Genomic DNA, 9,051 nt, shown 5'->3' on the forward strand with positions numbered 1-9,051 from the left:
TGTACTCAGAGGCCACACAGCTCATCCTCTGAAGGTGCTTGTGAGGAGTTGCTCTGAGGCCACCTCCCACTCTCCTCCCCGTCTGCCTAGGAGGTGGTCAGGAGGGTTTCCTCTAAGCCTCCAGTTCTGCGATGAGGCTTTCTGCCTGTGCCCTTCAGGGTGTAGCAGCGTGACTTGGGGTGCAGGCACCTTTGGGTACTCTTCCATTCACTACATCAGTAGCGAACTGAACGTAAAAGTAGTTCCTTACATCAGCTATGGCTGTTAGCCCTGGCCTGGCATGGCCTGGCCTGCCGACATTCCTTAACACAACATCAAGCTGTTTAGCTAAATTTGTTGGTGCAACCCATTGGAGGATTATTTTCCAAATGAAATAGGACATTATGTGAGTGCACCACTCATACTAAGGGTATCAATTCAACTCAGGTCTTGATCTGCACTCCCAAATCTGACTCACGCTGAAGAGGACATCAAGAGGCAGAGAACACCATCAAGCCAAGGCAACTCACTCTAGGATCTAAAGATAACCCCGATGATGGGTCTTTGTGCCCCATCACCCACTCTGCAGTTTACAAAGGCACAAGCACTGACAATGTCAGACACCCTGGGGCTCCCTTGGACTCAGATGAAACTCATTCAAGCATGGCAAGGTCTTCTTCCTCTTTGTATCTAACATATGGAAAGGAGAAAGAAACAGAGGCTAGACTAAATCACACATTTAAAACTGTTTATTACATATGTCTTTCTCCTTATTCAGGAGATGTCAGAGAGACCTGGGTCCTGATGCACAGCGAGGATTCTTTTTTTTTTTTAATTATTAATTTTTTTAAAGATTTTATTTTTCTTTTTTTCTCCCCAAAACCCCCCCGGCACATAGTTGTATATTCTTCGTTGTGGGTCCTTCTAGTTGTGGCATGTGGGACGCTGCCTCAGCGTGGTTTGATGAGCAGTGCCATGTTCACTCCCAGGATTCGAACCAACGAAACACTGGGCTGCCTGCAGCGGAGAGCACGAACTTAACAACTCAGCCACGGGGTCAGCCGCACAGCGAGGATTCTTGTTCTGGAGGCAGATACAGCGCCCACACCTGGGGTCAGAGAATGTCAGTCAGACACACACCCCAGGCCCCGAGCCACCCACACCCCAGCCTGGGCCCAGAACCGGAAATTCCTGACTCTTCCTAGCAGGGGAGTAAGGGAGGCGTTGAAGTTGCTCAGAGAACCCAAGTGCAAAGGCCTGGTTCAAATTCTGCTGCAACCTTATTAGGTGTGTCAGCGTAGACAGGCCACAACTCCCCAGAGTACCCACTTCCTCATCCGGAAAAATGAGGAAATTGGAAACACCTCAGAGGCCTGCTGTGAAAAATGAGTGACGTAAACACATAGCCAGGGATTATTACAAATGCCAATTGCCACTGAGTGGCAATAACAGAACTGAACTTGGGTTCCCACTCCTGACTCCACCTTCAGTTGAGGAGGCCTCTGTGATGAGACTTCGCAGCAGCCTGCCCTTTCTAGGCCAGCACATCACTGACCGAGGAGATTCCTGGGGAAAACGTGGCGCGTCGAACCCAAAACCACAAAGGCAACCAAATGCCAAAGAATCAAAGCCCCACAATCCAGACACTAGAAAACTGCCTGTCCACAATGTAGTCTTGTGGGCTTGAAGGCAATTAACCTTTCTGGGACTCAATCATCTGACCTATAATAAGGGAGGGTCAGAATAAGTCAATGGTTTTAAACTTCTTGGCCAGGGGATTCACGGAAAACTAACATATAAAACAGAAGTGAAGTGACTTGTTAGGCCCGACCCTTCCTGCATACATACCACTGCAGATTCCATGGACAGCCTGACAGCCACCAAAGGGATCCTTTCTCAGGTCTCTTCTAGTTCTGGCATCCTGGGCTTTCTGAAACACTGGGGGGTGGCAGGCACTTCCTGTTATGCGCTAGGGCAGGGACGCAGAGCAGAGTCTGCTGGGGGAGGTAAAGGTCTGATTTAGCTCCCATCCGACAGCAGACAAACTCCAGTTTCACAGATGCTGGTAGGAGACACAAGATTCCTCGATTAGAGACACAAACAATCGACTATTCAAAACAGCAGCTGCCAGAACATCAGCATTTTCCCCTAGCCCCAATTCCCACAGGGTGACCCGAGGGGAGTCAGAAGGCACCCGTATGTGCAGTAGGCTGCGTTACAGGAAAGGTACTCCGAATGCAGGAAAGCCAAATCTTTTACGGTGGACAGTGGGCATACCTGCTTTCTGCTCTGGAGGGAGGCGCTACCTCACACATCTCAAGGCTGTCTGCTACTTGAAGATCCTTGAAAAGGCAATCTGGGCAAAAGGGCAGCCGGCACCTCGCTCCGAGGACTGCAGAAACTAGAGACTCATGGGCAAGTGTCCCCAGACGCAGCCGCGTGGAGGCTGGTGTGCTCAGCCTCTGCAGTTGGACTGAAGGGATCCGCGTCCACTGGAAGCCTTCACCTGCAAGGGAAGAAGCGTGGTGTGACCTCACCACCCGGAGGAGCACAGAACTGGGCCGCCCTGCCACGACCATGCTGGCCACTCTTTCCACCATGGCCTATCCCTGACTGTACCCCACAGTGCTCACACCAAAGGACACAACCTATTTCCCTCCAACCCAAACTTCCCACCCGCTTCTAGATTCCCCTCTGTCTGGCATCCTGGAAACGAGCACACACGGTAGGGCTGGAGAGGCCTGGCGTCCAAGCCCGACCTGCTAGGTTCCAGCTGGGCAACCCTGGACACAGAATTCTGACTGTGGGCTTTTTGTACTAGACCTAAGACCACCTCATCGTGGTCCTCAAAGATTTAAACTGGGTGAAGAACTAAGAAGTTCGGCACAAAACAAGAGTCCAAGCAACAAGAGAGCCCTCCTCTCCCAGGAGGTCTTCCCTTGAGATCAGTGCACTGACCCTGCCCTTGGTCAGCTCCTGGGGCATTCAGCTCTGCTGCAGAATTTAGCCTCTGGTTCTCTTTGGTTTGCCTGTTAATTGTCAACACCCTGTACCCTCCAGGCAGGGCTCACCCCTGTAACTCCTTTCTACTCTTTATTCCCTGATGCTGGTCCAACTTTACCTTTACCACTCCCCCTGAGCTTTATTTTCAAATTTTGTACAGGTTTTGTTTTAAGAATATAATAAAATTCGCAATGAGCCTGACACATAGAAAACACCCAAAGTCCAAAACAACTTTTGCAGAGATGTGGATGTTCTATATTCTGCACGGTCCAGTACAGTAGCCATTTGCCACATGACTACTAAGCATCTGAAATGTGGGTAGTATGAATGAAAAACTGAATTAAAATTTTTTTTTTAAAGATTGGCAGCTGGGCTAACAACTGTTGCCAATCTTTTTTTTTTTCCCTTCTGCTTTATCTCCCCAAACCTCCCCCCTCCCTCCCGTACGTAGTTGTATATCTTAGAGGCAGGTCCTTCTAGCTGTGGCATATGGGCCGCCGCCTCAACGTGGCCTGACGAGCGGTGCCATGTCCGCGCCCAGGATCCGAACCCTGGGCCGCCGCAGCCCAGCGTGCGAACTTAACCACTCGGCCACGGAGCCGGCCCCTGAGTTTTAAAATTTAAGTTCAAGTTAACCATATGCTGCAAGTGGTTACCACATCAGACAGTACAGATCTATACAATGCCTAGCACACCAGATAGGGAAGGGAGCAGGCGATTGTCTGAAATTTCTATAACCTTGCTCTGGATGGAGCAGGGCAAGGCCTCAAACCGTTTCAAAATGTTCTCGCAAGCACTGTAGGAATGCACAGGGTCACCCCAGACCCAAGCACGCTGGAGGCTTGCAGCCCACACTCATTTAAGCCCCTCAAGCCCGGGGAGCTGAGAAGAGAGATCATGGGGTTAAACTGGGCCTACTTGGGTTTATTCCAGGAGCGCACGGGCACAGGTGACTCCGACAGGTGGAAGGAGCCTGAGGAGAGGAAGCCTTATCAAGCAGTTGGGACGAGGGGAGCGAATTTTACTCCCTACGACCGTGTAATTCTAGAGCTGAGCTTCCTACACTTAGGCGACCAGAGAAACCTCCCTATCATCATATCATTCACAAAACGGCCTTTTCTCCCACATTCTTCTCGGTGTGGACTTTACGTTCAGAAAACACTTCGGAACTGTAGGCCAAGACACAGAAGTAGGCTCGGTTTTCCCTGTGAAATAACGGTGGAGAAAACAGCGGGCCGGGCTCCGGGAGGTGGGCGCGGGGCCCGGGCAGCGACACTCAGCAGCGCGTCTCCGCGAAGAACTGCTGCGGGGAGCCGAGGGCCGGCCCCGAGAAGGCACGCGGCCAGCTCAAGCCGGCCTCCTAACGCGCCCAAGTCCCTTCCCTCGGGGCAAGCCGGACGCACGACCCCATTCCCCCAGCGCTGCCCCCAAGGCCGCATGTGTCCTCCGAATGGGACCCTCAGAAGCCCGGCTGGAGACCCCCGCCCGCCGAGCCCCTAGCCGCAGGGCCGACCGCGCCCGGTCGGGCACCCCCGATCCCTCCGCACCCGACCGACGCGGCCCAGCCAGCGACAGCAGAGGGGCCAACGCGCCCTCCCACCGGGCCCACAGACCCCACAATCTTTACCTGGCCTCAGCAGAGCGCAGGTACCACCTGGGGCCCTCGATGGCCTCGGATGACGACGATGCCCGGCAGCGGCCCGCGGCCGCACAAACACGCCTCATCCACCAGCCATGGCTTCTGCCGCGCACGCCCGCGCCTACGTCACCACGCAGTCCGCCGAAGGCCGCGCGCGGGATCACGTGACCCCTGGGCCCGGCGCGATGACGTCACCTGGGGCGCGTTCGCGGCGCCTGCTCGTTGTATCTTGTGAGAACGGCGAGCAGAAGTCTGGTGCCGGGGGAAGCCGGGCGCCTGGTGTCTAACCGCGGGTGGGGCCTGGGGCCGGAAGGCGAGCGGGTGGGCCCTGTAAAGGAGCTGGAGAGCGGAAGCCGCCCGGGAGCGGGGCGGGGTGGGGGGAAGGCCCCAGAAGTGAGGAGCGGGACCTGGGTCATCCTTGTTCAAAATGAGGAAGACAGCCCTTTTGCTTTCAGAATTTCATTTTCTGCACTTTTCAAATAAATCCCTAATGGCTAAGTAAGCTCAGGCTAGTCTCACAACTCAGGAATGTTTCCCAAGGACTTGGGAGCCCTCACTTTGAAATGTAATTGTCAAGGGGGACAAAGCTCGATCTCCCGTGTCCTGGGATGTTAAGGGTCCACTTGTCACCTGACTCCAAATTGCACAACCTGTCTAGTGTAATGGGCTCTGTCCACTTAGCTATATAGGAGAGTGAAGTTTCTTTCTGTCTTTGCATCCCTTTAGTGGATTGCGGGTGGTGCACATCACATTCTGGTTTAGCGCTTTTTCAATAAAATTGTTTTCTTTTTCTTCTACTTTTGTGGAGAGGTTTTCTGAGTTGGGAGGAGATTTTGTTTTTAATTATATTCCATCCCCCTGCCCCCTGCTGAAGAAACCACATTGGAAGGTCCTGAGACTGGAAAGGGCATGGCTTGTTGGAGATACAGCTAAGTCTAAGGAGACGTGGATAAGGACTACACAGTCAAGGGGCTTGACTATCAGGCTGGGAAGGGGAGAACTTGGTTCTGTAAGTAAAGAAAAGCAGAGCAGTACATGAAACTCATATTTTATGTGTAGCACCTGGTATATACATTCAAGCAGTTTACAGTATACAAATCCAATTACTTCATTAAATTTCATGAGACGGATAGGGCAGGAATATCACTTGCAGACTGCTAACATGGAAACTAACTACATTCACCCAAAGAGGTTAAGTGGCTTGCTCAAGATCTCATAGAAGGCTAGGGTTTGATGCAGGTTGTTCCCCCTCAATGCTCTTTCCATTCTGTCACTGCCACGAGATAATCAAAGAGAACCGGGAAGGTAAATGGTTATGGAGGGCCAGAGTATGAGTGTGAGGATGTGAGTTTATATGTGTGACCAAAAAGGGTGGGCTCTCCCAGGACTGAAAGAGAAGAACTTTTTTCTAAGATGGTAACAAACAAAATTCACTAGAGAGGGGAGGACGCTCCATGGAAACTCTTATCCAAGTAATAAGAAAGGATGCCAAACATTAAAAACGACGTACTCAAAGCTCAATCGCATTATACTAGGAGGTTGCATGAGACTGGCAGAGAGACAGAACTGTCAGTAGTTAAGTATCTTAACTACTTACCAGAATTTTGAAAAGACCTTTCCACAACTACATCTCAGAAGAGTAACTCCACTGTTCTACCAAGCCAACTGGGATGTATGCCTGAAAAGAAAATTAGCAATTTGGCTCTGGAGGAATACAGAGGCCTAAAGCCAAAGAGATGTCAAAGTAGGGCATGCAAGCTTTCTTCCACTGGGGGCCACATGGGGCAGCAGTGCTTCTGAGGGGTCATTATAATCTAGAGTTGGTTTCCTCCTTTATCATTTATAGGCCCAGAAACTGGATATATAAATTTATTGAAAATTCACCTGAATCAACTCTTAAAGAAATTCTTTTCTTCATGAATTAAGTCAACGTTGGATTTATCACATGCACAGCATGGTATGAGGTGTTGCATGGCATGTCAAAGAACAACTCAGGGACATCTAGTTAGCTATCTGCTAGCTATTTAGTTCTCATATGAGGGAGACAGTTGATGGGTGAGAGGAACAAAAAGGAAAAAACTGCAGTCAGCCTTAGGAACAGTGAAAAAATTCACTTAAAAACCCCACAGTTAGTTGGAAACTAGCAAATACGTGAGTCCAGCAAAACTGTCTTTGAGTAGGCCAATTGAGGATAAATTTCAGTTCAGGGGTTTCTTGAAAACTAGTCTAGCTAGGAAGCATGTGTATGAAGCTGTGTTCAGGTAACATCAGTGCCCGTCCATCAATCTGGCCAGGTGTGTGCCATTTCTCTCAGAACTTCTCAGATACAAAGAGGAATCCCGGGGCTGGCCCCGTGGCCGAGTGGTCAAGTTCGCGCGCTCCACTGCAGGTGGCCCAGTGTTTCGTTGGTTCGCAATCCTGGGCGCGGACATGGCACTGCTCATCGAACCACGCTGAGGCAGCATCCCACATGCTGCAACTAGAAGGACCCACAACGAAGAATATACAACTATGTACTGGGGGGCTTTGGGGAGAAAAAATAAAATCTTTAAAAAAAAATAATGCTAGGTTATCATAAAAAAAAAAAAAGAGGAATCCCACTCAGTCCCTATCTTTAAAGGAGCTTACAATCTAGTAGAGGAAATAACATAGTTATTTCCAGTCTAGTCCTAACATGGTTAACTCTAGCATCACAGCAATATGAATAAAGTGCTCTGGGGTCTGGAGGAGGGAAAAATTGCATCCAAAGATTTAGTGGAAGAGGTGATACTTGAGCTGGGTGATAAAGCCCAACAGCCAAGTCTACCAGGGACAAACCAGGCGTCCAACAAAGTTTGGTTCATTAATCTGCTGCAATAAAGGAGAACCCCAGGGGATTCTGGGCTGCCTCTCATTATGAGAGTAGAAAGGGGATTTTGTAAGATTTGGGGATTGCAATGAATAATTCAAGGAGAGGAGAGGGGAAGTGAGACTCAGCTCTAGATTGTTGCTTCCATGAAGTGCAGACAATTTAGTAATTGGATCTCAGTCATTTTTGTTCATGAGGTGGGGCCACAGAGCAGGCTAGAGAGGTTATTGGTAAGAAAGTAGTGACTGCGCAAAAGAAGGAGGCTGTTAGTACACTTTATAGCCAAGGTGAGACCTTGGGAGAAATATTGTTTTCTGTTAACATTGCAGCTGGCCTCATCGGTGTCTGTTATGAGAGACTGAATACACAAATGGACAATGAGTAGACCAAATATAAAAATAGACCTCTGACCCACAACCTGCAGCAACCAGCCCAGGAAGACAGCTGCTGCAAGTTAGTTAGACTCAGGGGAAGTCAGATTGCTTTCTCTAGTGACAACCCAGGAAGCCACACCATAACTCCTGCAACAATCCAAATGAGCCAGATGACCAGGACTTGGTCAATAACTGACAACTTCCCCAATTTTTGTTTCCACTTCCTACTTAGCACCAATCAAAGACAGCCAAACACACTCCCCTAATCAATCACGAGGATGCCCCACTTCTAGTTAGCCCACCTCCAGCTTCCCCCGGCATACAACCCCCATCACGACACCCATGAGCCCCCCTTTTTCCACCATGAAGCTCTCCCATCCCCTGCCTGCCTTTGGGTCTGTGCCAAACCAAGTGACAGGGGCGACTTTCTCGCTATAGCCAACTCTGAACGCATAGCCTTTGCTTGTTCTCATTTGGTTGGTCCTCGTTTATTTCCAAAATTATCACCATCTGATTATTAGTAGGCAGAATTTTACTTGAAGCCTGGTCTGTGAGTGTGGATTTGAAGAAGCCTGAGGAGAGTCAGCCGAGGGTCAGGTTGTGAGATAATAGAAAATACACATATTGGTCTCTCCCCCAGTTCCTGGCGCAGAACTCCTACATCCCTTGGAATTTCCTGGGCAGAAGTGTCTTTTTTTTCTAATGAGGCAACTCTGGGTGGGCTCCTGGATGGTTCCTGGATGGGGGCTGGTCACCAGAAAGACCATAATTAGAAGCTTAGAACTTTCAGCACCACCCCCATCCTCCAGAGATGGTAGAGGGGTTGGAAATGGAGTTAATAAGTCATTGCGTCTATGTGAGGAAGCCTCCGTAAAGTCTCAATATTATGGGGTTCTAAGAGCTTCTGGGTTGGTGAACATGTGGAGGTGGTGGGAGGGTGGTTCACTGAGGAGAGAGCATGGAAGCTCTGTGCCCCTTCCCACATACCTTGTCCTAGGCATCTCTTCCATCTGGATGTTTATCTATATCCTTTATCATATCCTTGAATAATGAAGCGGTAAACAGTAAGTAAACTGCTTCTCTGAGTTCTGTGAGCCACTCTAGCAAATTAATTAAACCCAGGGAAGGGGTTGTGGGAATCTCTGATTGATCAGAAGCACAGGTGACAACCTGCACTTGAGATTGGCATCGGAAGTGGGGGGCAGGGC

The 9,051-nt window shown here is 49.9% G+C and overlaps 1 long non-coding RNA gene and 1 other non-coding gene across 2 annotated transcripts; both read right to left on the bottom strand.

Moving 5' to 3' along the window:
• Window positions 1–914: 914 nt before the first annotated feature.
• Window positions 915–4,758, bottom strand: LOC124243276 (uncharacterized). The gene is made up of 4 exons (XR_006889665.1): window positions 4,610–4,758; window positions 2,257–2,485; window positions 1,828–2,041; window positions 915–1,087 (listed from the first exon to the last, which is right to left on the bottom strand). It is a non-coding gene; the product is annotated as an uncharacterized LOC124243276 (long non-coding RNA).
• On the bottom strand, window positions 3,699–3,830 carry LOC124244318 (small nucleolar RNA SNORA9). The gene has a single exon (XR_006889963.1). It is a non-coding gene; the product is annotated as a small nucleolar RNA SNORA9 (small nucleolar RNA).
• Window positions 4,759–9,051: the final 4,293 nt, after the last annotated feature.

Source organism: Equus quagga, chromosome 8 (assembly GCF_021613505.1).
Source record: "Equus quagga isolate Etosha38 chromosome 8, UCLA_HA_Equagga_1.0, whole genome shotgun sequence".
NCBI classification, from domain to species: Eukaryota; Metazoa; Chordata; class Mammalia; order Perissodactyla; family Equidae; genus Equus; species Equus quagga.